Source organism: Anser anser, assembly GCF_964211835.1.
Source record: "Anser anser genome assembly, chromosome: 4".
Lineage (NCBI taxonomy): Eukaryota > Metazoa > Chordata > Aves > Anseriformes > Anatidae > Anser > Anser anser.
The window spans coordinates 30,914,438-30,932,896 of record NC_139724.1 but is presented as its reverse complement, the minus strand read 5'-3'; positions in this window follow the sequence as shown (position 1 = coordinate 30,932,896).

Sequence of the window (18,459 nt, the reverse complement as noted above, 5' to 3'; positions counted from 1 at the left end):
GCTCTACCCTATTAAGATCTAGTTTGAACTCCAGTAGGGTTAATGGTGACAGTTTTCTGTTGCCTTTGACAGGGACTGGATCTCATCCCCTCACCCCTCCTATTCCTGCCCCAGAGAGAAGGGTCATGAGTATGCATAAGGAATTGCTGTCCTCCTTCTGTCAGTGATGTTCAGGATTTTACTGCACATCTATGTATTACGTAGTCCACTTGTTTATGAGTGAAAACGTAGTTGTATCCATTGCCTATTCTGTGTCATGAAGCGTTCCTTCTACTGAAAAATAAGTGGCTCTTTTCCTGTGATTAATTGCTGGCAATAGGGTTGCTACAGAACCATATGCAATGACAGATGACGAAACGTTGTTATTGCAGGTATCACCATGGCTGCTCCAAAAGCAACACACAGCACAATTCCATTTGTATAGTTCTCTCATGAAATGGAGGAAATGCAATGCTATTTTTAGTTCACTTCAGCAAGTATGCAAGGATCTGAAAGAGTTCACTAAAAAAAAAAAAAAATGCATCTCCGGAAGGATTTGCTATTCCTAGCAAATCACACTCCTTCCAGCGTGTTTTGGCATGCCATTGGGTAAAAAACCAAATCAGTATATTACACTAAGATGAAGATCTTCTGAAGCAATTGCTCAGCAAATGGTATGGCTCAAGAAGACAGCTTGATCCCTAGCTGTCCTGCAGGAGGGCAGCGTTCTTTCCAGTAAAACTAGTAAAAATAGCAAAATGCTAGAGACTGCAGGGATAGGTAGGTTACAAAATCACAGTTAGGCATATGTTATTGTTAAAATGCTCGGGCAATTTCTACATCAACAAGGTGAGTCAACTGCTCCAATGCTGGGAAGCTGTGCTGCTCACCTGGTGCAGCCCCAAAGCTGGCTGCTCAGGGACATGCCGGCTGCCTTACAGCCCCTGCATGCATGGGTTGAGGCAGGTACTTTGGCCAGTTTTCTGAGATCTCCCTTCTGTTTCAAATGCAGCAACCTCAGATTGATACCCAAAGACTAATACCAGTTCAAGGTAAAGGCGCAGATTTACTGGAGATCTGTCTTAAGTTTCTGTGGGAGCGTGATGTTATTTTCACTTGTTGCTGCAGATCATCTAGTTGTTGGCATATTGACAGTAATGGAAATGATACTGTAGAACAGCTAGTCTTGGAGACGTTTTTGCTCAAATCGCTGTCTCTTAACTTCTCTTCCTTCTACCACAACATACACAACACAATTGGATTTAACATATTTGTCTTCCTTTCTTCTCCCTTCTAATTGTATTTTGGCTGAAGCGTATCTAGGCTCCTTTTTTCTCCAGACCTTGGTTTCCACTTCTGCCAAACTAGAAATCACATAGAGCAGCTCTACAACTAATGAGAAATGCATTCTGTGCTTCATGTGCCATATTTTCTGCTTAACCGGAAAAGATTTTGCTGCTATATGCTGCCTAGAAATGCCCACTATATTCTTCTTGTTAGTATCTATTTTATCTAGTCATACAATAAAGGTTGTAAATAATTTTTACAAAGTTCTCAGAAATTTGAAGAACACAAATCTGAGTACAATTATGCTCGATTTTTTCCATGCTAACCAGTTGTTTACATGTTTCCAAGCAGGTTCTGGAGAGGAAAATCTTAAACATCATGCAAGGTGTAGAGATCATCTCAAAATGCACCCAAGCTTCTATGTGCTTATGTTGTTGCACAAGTTGCTCTGTTCTTTAGAACAGGACAGCCTGTTTCTTTGAGTGCTGCTGGCTTGCTCTGTGGGTTGGCATAAGGAAACTAAAGCCATGATCCTGCTTCATTCTTATTTTCTTTGGGTCAGAAATCCATTTGCACTATACAGGTGTATCACAAGAACATGATGTTTTCCCCTCTGTTCACCTCCCATCTGTCCTAAAACAGTGTATAAGCTCAAATCCTTTATGGTCCATAAGCTCAGATATCCTGCAACTGCAATTATTGCTAACTAAGGAGCCTCTAGTCCTCTGCTTTTGTTGACTCTCTTGAGTTTTATTACGGATCTTGTAAGTAAGTGTTGAATGAAAACTGTGAAATGTAAAGTAATGATGACTTAAGAATACAGAAACTTGAAATGAAACAAGAAGCAAAAAAAGCTACGTTTTAAAATCAATTTCTTTCTTTTTCTCTCTCTTTTTTTTTTTAATTTATGATTTCTGAATACTAAGGCTCGTAGTAAGAGAAGGAACAAAGGGTATACAAACTGTAAAACAGAACAGGTGCTCAGTCTGCAATGTGCCATGTCTGCCAAATAATTATAAGGCAGAATACTGAAAAGTAGAATAGAGGAGAACCCTAGTAAGTTACTGGGGAGGAAAAAAAAAAATAAGAGGGGAAAAAAACAGCTGAGAAAGAAAATGTTGATTGTTTCATGTCCTAAAATTATAATTGTCTCTGAATTTCTGTTACAATGACCATTGCCCAAAGGTGGTCATTTTAAAAAGAAACAAACAAACAGACAAATCCCATGCCTATAAAGTGCAAGCTGAACTCTGTCCCTAGGACTTTTTCTTTATTTAGACATGTATCTTGACCACAGATTTCCTTCTATTCTTGTAAATTACTGGTTCACAAAACTATGATCTTGCAACCCTGCTGCCCAAGGATTGCTGCTGGCAGTATCCTGAGCACACCGTTTCTCATTGCTACCACCTTATGGGCGCTTAGAGTTTGTAAGTCTTCTATATGTGGAAATGTCAGGATTGAATTAAATAAGTGCTTCATTGGTAGGCTTTGAGCACAACTTAATCACTTTCTTTAATTCTGAAAGTTAATATTAACTTTTTTCAGACGTAATCATTCCTTACTCAGAAGAAACAAACCTCTAGGAATACAAAACATCCATGCACATTTCCGTGCATCATTTCCCTTATCGACTCTGACCACCTGAGACAGGCCAGCCACCAGGCATCTTCCCGCCCACCTGGGAGCCCAGTGAGGCACTCTTCTCTTTCTGCAGCTCTGGCTCGGTCCCTTGCTTGGTTTCATGGTCAGAACAGATGTCTGTTGCGAAAGTTAAACCTCACACTTTCATTCTGTCCCTTAACACTTGAGACTAACACTTTTCCAAGTGTGTAAAAATGAAGGTCTCAAAATCCTGAATTTGTCCTGTTTCCAAGGAAATACCACAGTTTTCTAAAGACAGATGAGGCTGGACAGGTTTCCCTAATTCCAGCCATCCTGTTGTTCACATGCATCCTCCTGACAAATGCCCGCGCTTCAGTGACCTTTGTCTTTCCCTGGTCGGAAGAAGATGTGAAAACAAAGGGTTGACTCTGTATGCACGAATGAATTATGCATTTGATAATAAAACAGTTTAATAACCTCAACTAGAAGTGATAAACTGCACACAGGTGTTCTTCTTAACTGACAAATCCTCCACGTTAACTACTCAGACTTTTTTCAATAGTATTCTGTTACTGTGAGAAAAAAAATCGTCATTGGAGTTTATTCCATGTTTAGCTAGATTTTACAGTGAATTATCTTAGATGAGACAGTCCCTGCAAAAGAAAATGAAAAAAGTTATTAAAATCATGTCTACAGCCTTTTAATGGATAGATATAAATGTGCTAATCCCTCTAGTTCCAAGAACCATCAAAGCAAACACACATCAAGTAGCAGAGGTTCATAAGACCTTTATAAATATCCCTTTCAAATATTCTGTTAGCTATATATATAAATTTACAGTCTTAAATAGGCTTATGTATGCACAAGGAAAATAGATTCAGCTCTGGCTTATTATCATGAAACATTGTGACACATCTATTAGTAGAAAGTAATTTCAATATCTGTTTATCTAAAGTCAGTCAGTACCCAAAGAAGACACCTTTAACACAGCATGCTTAATTAACAGTGTTAGCAGTATGGATCATGGATGTGAAGGGGTTTCTTGTCTTTTTCTTTTCTGTCTTGGGGTACTTTCGCAACATATAGGTGAATGCTGGACTTCAGAACAATGAAGTAAAACATCCTTCATTTCCATATATTTATCCAAGAAAGTTTCTTTGGAATATTTTTCTTGGAATTTTATGGGATTTATTATTTATGATCATGATTACATCTGAATATTCAGGTTATACATGAAAAATATATAAAAGAGGTCCCTCTGCCACACACACCTTGACTTTTCAAATTAGCTTTATTCTGGGGCTTTACAAAGACACTAGTTGACCCGGTTTGATCAAAATTCCTTCATAGACGAGACCCTGCAATACTCTGCTAGGCCTACAAATGCATCTGCATTGCAGTAATATGAAGAACCTTTCCTTGCAACTGAATGCTAATTGAAAAATGAGACCATATGCACCTGAGATACATGCTATAGAAAACCTGAGGGTAATAAATTCATCTGTTTAACACAAGTGCCTTGGAAGAACTTCGATGTAATAGGAAACTAACAGCTTAATTCTTCTGCTGTTACCCAGACAGTGTATTTTGTTCTGCTGTAAATATTCAATTCTTTTTATTTTGTAGTTTGAGGCAAATTGTTATGTCTTGTATTCTAGTCCAAAGAGTATTCTTCTATTCTGAATGGGAAAGTTCCCAAACAGTTCACATCTACAGAATTATTAGCACATGCCTGTTTCCACAGTATCTATAACAACACAGCTGGTTAGGACAATGAGTCAGAAGGGCAGCCTTCCCTTCGCTTTCAGATTTTGATGAAATTTCATAAGAAGACACCAGGGAATTTTTTTTTAATTCATAAATAAGGAATGCCGGAAGCAAATTAACTTCAGTCAGTCTCTGTTCATGGTCTCAAACCCTCACAAAAGTCAGCAGGAGTATCTGTCCTTAAGGAAAATAAAGAATCTTGTTTTATAGTTTAAAACCACATTAAAGCATTAAAAAAAAAAATGCTTTGCTATTTTTATACTACTTTAAATACTGTACTATTGTATTCCTTCAGACAGTAACAAAAAGTAGCCCGTAGTTCTTAATGTTTAAAGGTAGCTATTGTCTACTGTTTCTGCATCCCTTTTTGTAATTTATATCATAATTAAACTATTTGAGTATGCATACTATTTCCCTGTCTTAACTACTCTATTACATATTGTCATGCTCTGTGAACAATCCAAAGGGGACACTGTTAAGCAATAACACCTAAAATACTGCTTAAATCTCCATGTTCCCTTATGTCTTGTATAGTTGTGGTTTTTTATTATTATTATTCCTTTTCTTTTGAGCTACTGATAAAATATTAGAGTTCAAAAGAAAACCTAGAAGAAAAGCCCTGGAAAAAAAATAACCAAATATTTCATAAGTATATATGATCTGTTATTAATTTCTCTGACCAGTATTTCTGATGAAGCAAGTAACAAAATCCATTCCGTAACAATCAGTTTTCATGTTAAAACTACTTTGATTCCCACATTCCTCCTTATTTGTAAGGCAGTTTTAGACACTCTGTGGTGATGGTTTGGTACCTTTCAAAGAATCACACTGTTATTTCAATTTACACCTTTTCATCCTAGCCATTAACCACATATTTTCATGTTGGTGTGGTCTGCTCTTACCAATCTTTAACGAGGACTTCCACCCCCTTTTCAGCCACCAATTATTTTCAGAACGTAAACCCCACTTTTATTCTTCCTTTCATTTATTAGGCTAATAAGTAGGCTCTTTGCTCGCCTTTTTTCCTAAGAACAGGCTTTCCATTCTCCTGAATCCTAGTAGTTTTTCTGTGTACCTGAATCTGAATGACTTGGACTGGTACTCAGGGTACAAGAACTGCAAATAGCACCACCTGTAAGAGTATTAATATTTTCATGCTATACTAGAAAAAAATACCTCTGAGAAAATCAAGAGGAAACAAAAAAAACCCTATAATTTCAATTTTTTATCAAATCTGTGTTGTTCAATAGTAATAGGAAAACCGTGTTCCTGTTTGTTTTCAAATGGTCAAAGCATGCACAAATTAAACTCAACAGCAATATCATTAAGTTCACCTGATTCAACATATTTTAAAAATTCTCAAAATGGACATTGTTAAAGGTTGGGCAAAAAATACCTTTTTCTTTTACCAAAATTCTAAATATTCCGCATATAAATCTACTGACCAAAGAATTTCATTGTGTTGATTTTGGATGGAATGACCTTCATTTCAGCCAAATTTAGCATGACCTCAATAGCTGTGGTGTATAACGTGTCTGAAATTGGCCACAAGTTTATTCTGTGTATCTGTGAACAGAATGGTTAAAGTAATGACTTTATATGTTCTGAAATGCTGAAATTGCTGGTGGAAAAGACAGCAGAGCTGTGAAGCTGATGAGAGTGCCTCTGCTGTATTTTATTTTTCATTTTTTATGTTGTGTGACCTTGCCTTCTTCCAGAAAAGCCATTCTTAAAAGCAACGAAGATGAGGAATTTCCTACAGCAGAGGAAATAGCCTCCAACTAAGTTGTTCACTGTTAATTGTGCAGTTGATTTTCTTCTAAAACTTTAAGCTGAAGTTGCTTTGGAAACTTCCAGACATTCTTCATTTTATTTATTATCTTCTTCATCCTTTTCACATGCAACTTCTATACACCTATAAATTGACTAGTCACCTCACAAATAACTGAGATACACAGTTACTGTGTTTTCTGTACCAGATATAACACAGTGTAGCAGAACACATTGTCTCTACAACAAAATTAACTAAAACTCATTACTCCCTCAAATGGGCATTATTATTTTTTTGACTCAGGAATTACTGGCCAAGTGGATGATCATGAGTAAATCATCAGTGTCTTCTGCAGGTCTGTTTTAACTGGCAATGGCACCTCAGGAATTACTGTCACTTGGCAAGGTGTTGTAGAGTCTGCAACACCTCCTCACTGGAGATCTTCTCAGACCATGGTGGTGAAAAGAGGACAGGGCATTGTTGCTGCTGAAGGCAGGGTCAGGGGGATATCTGGGGCAGAAGATGTACAGTAGAGCTAGTGAGGAGGAAGAGAGCCTAACAACAGTGGAGAATTATTCAAAGCGTGAAGTGCTGTGAATATAGACAGGAAACCTAGTATCTAGGGAGATAGAGGAGTAATAAGAAAAGGAATAAGAGCAGGTAGCAAGAGTTAAATATGATAGATATTAGGTGCAGACAAATCATTTGGGGAATTCAAGGTTTAGACAAAATAGATGAAAATGCAATGAGGGACAAATTTAGCAAAAGATTTCACAAATAGAACAGACAGAACACCAACAAAGGTATTATAAGATAGTGTCATTTTGAAGGAAACTGGCGGAGAAGAAGAGACTTTTTCAGTGTAAGTCATAAGCAAAGCAAACAGTTCAAAAGTAACAGAAATTTTTATTTTTATACATTTTTATAAAGATTTTTATTTTACAAGAAGGACATGGTGAATTACCTTAGTGAGAACAGGCAGAGTGACAAAGACAGAAGCATTACTGGAGAAGAAGACAGCAGAGAGTAAATTATGCACGAGAAGTAATGGGCATTCTGGGGGAAGGAAACAAATAAAACATGGGCTTGTACAGGCAGGTAGTGTTAAGAGGAAACAATGTCAAGGTATAGATAAATATGGAGTCAAAATGTGCAGGACAGCAAGGAAAGGAAAAGGATGTGGCACCAGAAGGAGCAGGAGAGGCAGCACTTAGAAAGAAACATAACACAGCCCTGGGCTAACAGAAAGAGAGGGTGCTCTGTTCACAGCATATACACCAGCTCCAGGGACTCAGCCCCAAAACGTGGGGAAAGAGCAAAAGACACCACACACAAGAGACTTTTTCCCCCCAGGGTGTGGCAGGCACCCCACAAACCACGTCTAGGGTCACGGGTCCCAGGAGAGCAGCAAACAGCAGATCCTGACGTAAAATCTAGAGGAGGGCTACAGGAAGGAGCAAAGTGGATTAAAAAAGGAGGGAGTAGAATAAGGAAAAGAGGGAAGACAGGAAAAAACAACAGGTTTCAATGGTAGAGTAGTATTGCTATAAATACTCTAAGAACTGTAAAAGAGCTCTGAGGAACACTCTGTGCTCTGCTGTATGAGAGGGAGAAGGAGCTGAATAAAGGGAAAATTAATCACTCATGAAATAAACAAATGTTTTATTCAAAGCGCAGAATTATAATAAATGGTTTCATTAAATGTTGCTCACTAGATATCTTATGCATGCGAGACTTACTCAAGTCCTCCATATCTGTAAACCGTTTTGTTAACCAGTTGTTAGCTTGTGACTCTGTTAGATACTGAGAGGTAATATTAAAAAGGAATAGGAGACAAGACTTATCTGCCATGCTGGTGCCAATACTCTGTTTAAAGCTCGTTGCTGACATTATAAATTGCAGGCTGGCCAAATGGTAGCTATGCCTGGTCTTTTTGCTTTCCCCCTCCGCTCTCCCCATCCTCTTAACATTAGCAATCACACAGCAAATAGACTCAGCAGAAGGATTTGATTACTGAGGCCACACTTTCATACCACCTCATTAGTTCCCACTCCTTCTGAGAAGGTTCAGTGAGTGCTGCAGAAGGTCAGTACCTTAAGAGAATTGTTAAATGCTGTTAGGTCCCACTGCTAATTGTTCTGTACCTGTAAGCATCTAACAAACAACAAGAGAGTTTATTACGGACTGATTAATATTTTATCTTGTGAACTAGAGTGAATTTTGGAGTGAATATTGGTTTTGCACGTGTAATTCCAATTTTTAAAACTCAGTATTTGGGAGGAACAAAAAGTATAGATTCTAAATACATGTGTTCATATTGCATTGCCATTACCCCATACTTCAAACTGGTGTGCTAAAATGCAGCTGCTGTGGTACACATTTTTTTTATGCTAAGCTTCTCCATCTTTTCAATGGGGTCAAAAGAAAAGGAAGAGAAAATTAAATAGTTATCTTCAAAGCACACCTTGCACTGAGCCAATATTTGACCTGAAACCTACCTTGAGGGAGTTGCTGAATCAAAATAACATCAATTGCTTAGTATCTATTTCTTAAATGTAAAAAAAAAAAAAAATTATATAAGACGGTATATGCAAATAAGTATAATACTATCATTTGGTATGTAGACAAATGGAGTAAGATATGTATACTCATAACATTATTTTATGACCTGAAATCATAGAATTCATTATGCGCATCCCAGATGAAAAAAGTGCTTGAGTATATGCCTAACTATAATCATGCAAATAGTTCTATAATATTTGAAAAATTCAAGACACAAGGAACCAAATACACATTAGAATATGCATTATGCAGAAGTATTTTCAGATCAGCATTTGTTGCAACTCTCCATCTTTGTTAGCAGAGACATTCTATGAAGTGCAGGCAGGCTGGATTCAGAGCCTGAATGAAAGCGAATGCTGAGAGAGAGAGAAATGTTACATCTTTTATGTCTGTCCCACCTATAATATAGCAATCAGTGAGGGAGTATTATAACTGTTCAAAATATGATTATACCATTTATCTGGAGTCAGTTAAGTTCATTCAGATGAGTCTTTCATTCCAAGGATGCCTTTAACATGCACGAACATTTTTGGCTGAGGTTCTTGGTGTTCTGTTCACTGTTGCACCAAGGTAGCATAAATCATAACTACGTGCATTAATCAGAAGTCTTCATCACCTACAGCCCCCATCTCTGTTCTATTAAAAAAAAAAATGAAGCAGAAGAAAGTGCTAAAGGACACTCTAATTATAATCAGCACACCTGACAGTGACAGTAGCATGAAGTTCACACTAGGATTTCTTGGTTCACATCACAGACTCACATAGACAGCTGACCACCATTATAATCAACTCCCTAACAAAGGTTCTTTGTCATTTTAGTGCACAGGCAAATCCTTTGTTGGTTACAAGGTTCAGATGCTTGTGTGATATACAAAAAAAAATCTTTTTTTTTTTCTTCTGGATGTACAAACAAGAAGGAGAAATAAGGTTTAAAAATATAAAATTTTTTAAGGCTTAGTGTAGATGGAGAAAACTCCATGTCTGAAAGACACTTTTATGTGACTGGTGAGGTAGAGAGTCATCAGTGAAAACAAAGATGAATCCTATTCAGCTAACAGTTAGCAAGATGCTAGTGGCTTTGTGTAGGTGACAAGGAAAACAGAAAACAAATCTGTTAACAACGGAGGAAATACTATGGAGAGATAAAGATGGAACAAGGTGCAAAAATAAGAAAAGTGATGAGTTTGGGTTAATGCTACCAAGTAGGCTGTTAGTAATTGAGAAAGGGATTTTGTTGTTTTAAGGGAAATTTGCACTAACTGCAGATGTTAATATGCACTGAAAATGCTGCTGTGTCCCCAGAAATGAGAGAAGACAAGACTTATTGGCAAAATGAAAGGAGGCTCACGAGTGCCAGAAACTTCTAACAGGTGGCTAGAAATTCAGAAAGAAATGGAAAGGACACATTTTTTATCTTGTCTGATTTCAGTACCTTAACTTAGTCAGAAAGAGCTCAGAGACATTAAACAGAATTTCTTGGAAGAGCAAGTGGAAGGAGCTTTACTGTTCCTGGCCAAACTTCATGTTAATTATAAGAAAAACTTTGGGGACTGAAAATCCATGAATGGTTTAGTGAAAAGGTTATGATGGAAAGAAAAAATAACATCCATTCAAGAAGAGTTTTGCAAGTCTGACTGCTCAAATCATTGAACTATTTACTTTTGTTCTCTTTGCTTTTAATGATATATTAAAACTTTATAGTGCTGTGGGATCTGTATAATTTTCATATGGTACTTCAGAGAAGTGATTTATGGGAATATCTGAAATGAAAATTACTGTATAAATCAATGACCTTCACCTCCTTTTCTTTTACATAAGTTAAATTATCGCATAAATAGAATATACTTTGAAATATGGCAAAACCAAGGATAGGGCTAACTTGTGGAAGAGTAGTTCAAAGTTCAAACCAGAATTCCTCCTATTCTTCTGTTATAACAAGCTTTAATAGTTTGGTGTCTGCATGCAACCTGGCCCATGCTTCAGTCAGGAACTAGAAAATCGATCTTCTTTCCTTGTGCAGCCATGTTTAGGCCTGGCTTACTTGCCTTTTCTCATTACCAGTTTTTCCTATACTACTAAGCTGTGTCAGCTGCAAATAAAATTAGCTGAACTGTCTAGTAAGAACGTACATATTGTTGCTGTACAAATAACTAACAATGGATAATTGTGGCCATAGCTTCAGTGGGTCAAGATGGTACCTTCTGGATAAAGTAGTCATCATTGCTACTCTCCAGTGAACTGTGGGGAAGAATCAACAGCACCTCAGCTAAATAACATAACAAATGTAGTTTTGATAGCTACGACTGCCCATCACAAATATCTGTGCTATTGTGTAGGTAGGTGTGAAGAAATATTCTTTCAGAAGTATGTTATTTTTATTCTAATCGCTTACAAAGCAACTATACTGCATTATTGGTTTTCTTCCTACACACCAGAACATTTATCTTCTATACCATGTTGGTCTAGCAAAAAGTAAATTTTTAAGTATCTTTAAATGACATCACTTCTTGTTTCAGGATTCTGAAACAGTCTCAACTGCTCTTTCCCTAAGCAGATGGTAGAAAGAGAGCTGGTGGGGCCATCAACCATATGCACAAGGCTTTAGGGTTCATATTTTTGCTCTCTGATCCCAGTGGCTGTTGTGCAAAATGCATTTTTCTCCTGTCCAACCTCTAGGAAGGTCATGAAAGGTTTTAAGGAGTGGAAGTTTGCCTTAAATCCCTGTGAATGAGCTACCTGCAGTCGTGATAGCAACAACCACAATTTTGTTAAGAACCCACATCAGTACTCCCGATTCAGACTCTGTAGCTGAGTAATGTTGCAGGAACAAGGACTGCTTGAGAAGGCACTTACATTACTACCTAAAACGTTAGGTTTTATCTACCACAGACAAAATCAATCACTTTTCAAAGCAACAACCTTACTTAAGATAGCAGTTAAAGAAAATTTAGCAATGGTCATCAAAATCAATGAACTAATTTTGGATTTAACAATTCTAAGACAATAAATAAATAAATAAATAAATAAATAAATAAATAAATAAATAAGGGCAGTGCAATTAGCAGATGCTCAGCATTCCTGGTTCCAAATCTTTCATTTTAATTCATCTCTACTACCAGAAGTTATTCTGTTTAAAGTAAATTCTGATATCAGGCATTGTGCATGAGACGGCTGTTAGAGGTCTAAAAGTGGAAGACAGTCACTAAATCAAATATACGAACATTGTCAGTGACTTAAAGCAGCAAATGTCCAAACATTACAACAGGAGATACTCAAATAAACTGTATTGCAGGGAATGCCGGAGCCATGTTGAAGGAAATACTCATCAGGAAAGAGTTTCCTTCAGTCTTTTTCCTGTCTAAGAATTCCCAAAGTAATTATTCATCTCCAGTGCCTTAGCTTACATGTCAATGGAAAAGCACCTTGGTTTAAAAAGGACTTGCATTTTAATGCTGTAATTTTGCATTCAAATCTTAAATGTGTTTAGCATTTCACATCCTGTTTCATTCTTTCCCTGTGGTCTGAGATAACTTCATTACTTACATATCGAGCATATCTTGCTATTATTTAACATACACTTTTAACTAAGCAGAAGAATGCTTTATTTATTTTAGATCTCTGTAATACTAAAAATATGTAAATATCTCTCAGTGTAGGTGCCTCTTTCTAGACATTGACCTCACAGTCCAGACTAAAGAAATGCTGTTAGCTTAATGACAGACTGTTACTCAAAACTATAATAAAAAGAAGAAATAGAAGCTTTAATTTGACTTAACCCAACTATTTAAAATATTTAGAAATGGAAAAAAGAATAGGATTATCTGTGAAATTCATGTAAATGTTTGTTGTTTTTTCAAAGGAAATTTTTACTCTAATTTCCTAAACTAAATTCCTCTGAATATTTTTAATCAATATGAGATAGATATGTACCTCAGCTTTCACATTGAGATTAATTTGCTAACATTTTTAAAGTGATTGGTAGCTAGCATTAGATGCTGAATTTTTTTACACTTACCAGTTAATATTTTATTTGAGGCTCAGTACAATTTTTCATAAACAATATTTCCAGTGTTTTTGTTGCAATGACATGCTCAGCCATGTGGTATTCTGTATTTATGAAACAACTAAATATTCTGTCATTCTCTATTAAAAATATAGCACAAATGCATGGAAAATTTTTAAAAGCAGTCAAATGCTAAAATCCCAAAACAGTCTTAAAGTGTCTTTTTTTTAACTCACTTTCCTCAGGGTGAATGTAGTCATGTAGTTCAGCTGAAGCTACTACCACTCTACTCTCCAGCTGGTTAACACACATGGCCTTGAATCACAGCCCTCAAGACAGAATCACGGTGAGTTGATTTTTGATCAGAAAGAACTTCTACTGTATATATGGAGGCAAGAAAAGAGCATATTAATTAAGAAGATTCTGTAGAAAACAAAGATGTAAGTAATAGTAAAAGAAAAAAGAAATGCCAGCAATGTCTATTTCTTTAAACAGTAACAGAATTATAGAAATAATCTAAGAATAAGGAACATGAGGATTTACAAATATTGTTGCACATCACAATATACTTGCTATCCTTCTGCTGCATTAATACAATAAAAATGTTGTTTCCTGAGTTCATAAAACTGATCTCCAAAGTTCCTTAAGATAATGATTTTTATGAAACCTGAAAGTTAAACTGAACAGAAATTCCTTAACTCCTTATAAAATTGTAAGGTTATAATTCCAGAAAGACAGCAAAACAAAATCAAGACTTATTTCAAATCTCTGCCAGAACCAGAGTATATTTAGCTATTAAAGCCTTAGTCCATCAAGTCTGGAAAAGTGATGAATGAATCAATAAATACTGATTGCCCATCTCTGTCAGTGCTGACTGGCCAGCATACCTAAAGAGAGACAACATAGTGATTTTTCTTGATAGCTTTTCTTCAATTTTAGAATCAATTGACTGAGAAAAATGTCTGCCCAGGAGAGTGCTGGTATTTTTAAAGAGTTCAAAACAAATCTATTTTCCAGTTCTGCAGTTTTGTAGTATTGCCCATCTATGTGCTAGCTAGAATTTCATGCTGCCAAATCTGATTGCGGGATCAAAGTCATAATTGTTTAACTTTCTTTGCAGGAAAAGCCCTGCACAAGATGTAATCTTTATCCTACCATCCTTTGTACTTAAAATCTCCAGAATCTCCAGAGAATTTACTGCAGCTCTTGAGGCTAAAAATTTCCTTGGTTAAGTCACAGTGGCTCGTAGCCTTTTTCACCTGCAGACCCCAATATTGTCTTAAGTAGAACCTAATACTGTTGCCATGGCATGTTCTCATGGGAAGCGATTGCGACTGGTGTGAGAGTCAATCCTCCCTTCCCCCTACCTTTTCTTACTCGTACTATATGCTGGGGGACACAATAAAGAGCTGAACAGAGAATAAAACACCTGCACCTGATCAAAGTGGTATTTGAACAGGTGATTGTAGAGACTACGTGGATACTGTGTGAAAAGTGTCATGTGGGGGGACAGGTGTTGCACTGCAGAGGACACCCACAGAGGGACTTCTGTTCAGGAGTCTCTGCTGCTTCTCTTCCCAAGTAGCCACTGGGGAGAGTTTTCCTTTTTCTTTTCTTTTTTCCTTTGTGTTTGGTTGGTTGTTTTTTTTAAACAAACAAACAACCAAAAAAAATCACCACTAAAGTATGTGTATAATCAACAATGAACCTCTCCAGTAAACCTTTCTGCACATAAGTCTATCTAAGAAATAAATTAGAACACAATGCAATCACTCTCTAAAAATCCATCTTGACATCCCTTAGGGCTATTCAGTAAAACTACATGATAATACTTTTCACTGGCAAGTGAGAGCTTGATGTTGAACTAAATTTTTATATTCAGGTGTACTCTGAGGATAGTATTTTCCCTCTGCGAGTTATATGACATGCATCTGTTAGTTTAACCATCATTTTTGACTTGTAATGTAGCTACTGTGAGTGACAGCTACAAAAAATATGAAAAGTGCCTACACAACATGAAAACATGATTGCCTACAATCCCATATACCATCTAAAGCTGCAGATGTCAGGGTAACCAAGCATGTGGTTCACTTACGTTTTACTGCCTCTTTCTCTCTGAGTCTAAAAATCAAAGTAATATTTGAAATACAAACAATCCGGGGAACAACATTAAATAAAAATCACATGCTTCTTTTATCAAAGTTTAGAGACTTAATTGAACTATATAAACTCGAATATTATTTATTATGGGTTTTTAATATACTGACTGCAGGCTTTCTCATTGAGGGGATGAAAGCACACAGATACAATTAGAAAAAGATTCAGTTGGAAGCAGTTAAGTTATATGCCCCCAGCACCCAATTATTCTTAACAAGAAAATATAAAGGAAATCATAGAATCATAGAATCATAGAATATCCTGAGTTGGAAGGGACCCTTAAGGATCATCAAGTCCAACTCTTGATACCGCACAGGTCTACCCAAAAGTTCAGACCATGTGACTAAGTGCACAGTCCAATCTCTTCTTAAATTCAGACAGGCTTGGTGCAGTGACCACTTCCCTGGGGAGCCTGTTCCAGTGTGCAACCACCCTCTCAGTGAAGAACCCCCTCCTGATGTCGAGCCTAAATTTCCCCTGCCTCAGCTTAACCCCGTTCCCGCGGGTCCTGTCACTGGTGTTAATGGAGAAAAGGTCTCCTGCCTCTCGACACCCCCTTACGAGGAAGTTGTAGACTGTGATGAGGTCTCCCCTCAGCCTCCTCTTCTCCAGGCTGAACAGGCCCAGTGACCTCAGCCGTTCCTCGTACGTCTTCCCCTCCAGGCCTTTCACCATCTTCGTAGCCCTCCTCTGTACACTCTCCAACAGTTTCATGTCCTTTTTATACTGTGGTGCCCAGAACTGCACACAGTACTCGAGGTGAGGCTGCACCAGCGCAGAGTAGAGCGGGACAATCACCTCCCTTGACCTACTAGCGATGCCGTGCTTGATGCACCCCAGGACACGGTTGGCCCTCCTGGCCGCCAGGGCACACTGCTGGCTCATATTCAACTCGCTGTCAACCATGACCCCCAGATCCCTCTCTTCTAGGCTGCTCTCTAGCGTCTCATCGCCCAGTCTGTACGTGCAGCCAGGGTTTCCCCGTCCCAGGTGCAGGACCCAGCACTTGCTCTTATTGAACTTCATGCGGTTGGTGATCGCCCAGCTCTCCAACCTATCCAGATCCCTCTGCAAGGCCTTTCCACCCTCATTCGAGTCCACAACTCCTCCAAGTTTGGTGTCATCAGCAAACTTGCTCAAAATACCTTCTATTCCTACATCCAGATCGTTTATAAAAATATTGAAAAGTACCGGCCCTAAAATGGAGCCTTGAGGGACCCCACTGGTGACCGCCCGCCAGCCTGACGCAGCCCCATTTACCATAACCCTTTGGGCCCTGCCCGTTAGCCAATTGCTCACCCATCGTATGATGTTTTTATTTAGCTGTATGGTGGACATTTTGTCCAGTAGGATCCTATGGGAAACCGTGTCAAAAGCCTTGCTGAAGTCCAAAAAAATCACATCAGCTGGTTTCCCTTGGTCCATCATACGGGTGATCTTATCATAAAAGGAAATCAGGTTAGTTAGGCAGGACCTGCCCTTCACAAACCCATGCTGGCTGGGACCAATGACTGCTTTGTCCCCCAGGTGAGCCTCAATAAGTTCGAGAACCATCTTCTCCATGATTTTACCAGGCACTGACGTGAGACTGACAGGCCTGTAATTGCTAGGGTCTTCTTTCTGACCCTTCTTGTAAATCGGCACAACATTTGCCAGCTTCCAGTCTACCGGGACCTCTCCAAATTCCCAGGATCGTTGAAAAATAATTGAGAGAGGTTCCGCGATGACGTCCGCCAGCTCTTTCAGCACCCGGGGATGAATCCCATCCGGACCCATGGACTTGTAGGGATCCAGGTGGAGTAGCAAATCCCGCACACGTTCAGGGTCGGTTGGGAGTTTGTCATCCCCACCCGATTAACAAAGCATTGTTAATCTTACATTCTTTTATTACTTATTGTTAAAATAACTGTGCCCATCTAAATACTCTAACACTCAAATTTGAATGTTATACTCCTGTATGTATATTTAGAAAAGAACTTTAAAGATAACTTGGTTGATTTTTTTCAAGCAATATATTTGATTTAAAAGTAGTTATGAACAAGACCTTGTATCATTTTGAACCCAAGGAGACCACTGTGTACCATACTTGCTAAGCAGGAATTCTTTATACAGGAACATACAGCTGATGTGTGAGAAAGGAGACCATAGGTGGAGAGAAGAAAAAAGGAAGAAACATCGTCATAGGAATGCCAAGGTGGTTGTTTTGATCAAGTAGATTAACTCAAGCCACATTGAAAGCAGTCTGGCAGACTCAATGTGAGCTGTTAGCAACGGTATTTGGTGAGTATGAGTAGAAATGTAAACACAGTTAAATTTTACTTTACTCTGCAGCAGTCTCTGGCACTTTATAATGGATGTTTAGTGCTTCTGGGAATGCATATATAGAAGCTAAGTCTAAGTAACCACTTACAGCTCTGCATAGGCAGTTGAGTACAAGAAACAGTTGAGTACAAGAAACAGTTGAGTACAAGAAACTTTGAATAATCTTTGTATTGGCTACACAGGGACATGAGGTTCCTATTATAAACATTAGGTCCCTAAAGCTGGAATATGTGAATTGCCTTTCTTGATTTCATTAATTTGCATTATTTTTGCCAGGAGCTATTGAGATGTCCACACAAAGAAACGGTCTTCTCGCTGTTATTTTACTAGGGTATAGGGATGTTAGGATGTAGTAAGTGATAAGACCTCGGGGAATAACATAAAGGTTCATCAGGGGAGGTTCAGGCTGGATGCTAGGAAAAGGTTCTTCACCGAGAGGGTGGTTGGGCAGTGGAACAGCCTCTCCAGGGAAGCAGTCATGGCACTGAGCCTGACGGAGTTCAAAAAATTTTTGGACAACACTCAGACCATATGGCAAATGTCTTCTGTATGACTTTGGCATGCTGCATCTTTCAGTGTCTGTGTTCTCATAGTAAGGGAGCCTGGGAAACCGGCATCCAATATAATAACATGGGCTTAATGTCTCAGAGTGGCAAAGGATACAAGAGATGCAGCTGTCCGTGCCACACAAGGAGATTTTGAATGATCAGCTACTATGTCACATGTCATTTTGTTGATTTTGAAATATGGTGAAACACATTGTACTAATATTCCTCAGAGTTTTAAAGTGCCCATTGAGTGTATTATCTGTGCTCCTACAGAGAGGGAACTGCTAATCTCTATGGGACATATTGTACCTGGTTAATTTATAGACCACATTGAAGAGGGGCTTATGTCTTTGCAGAATAAAATAACAATTTAAATGTAACTCTCTGCTTGTTAGTCTAGAAACATGGAATCACATTTAATTGGCTTGCATTGACTGTTTGGAAGTGCTTATTAGTTT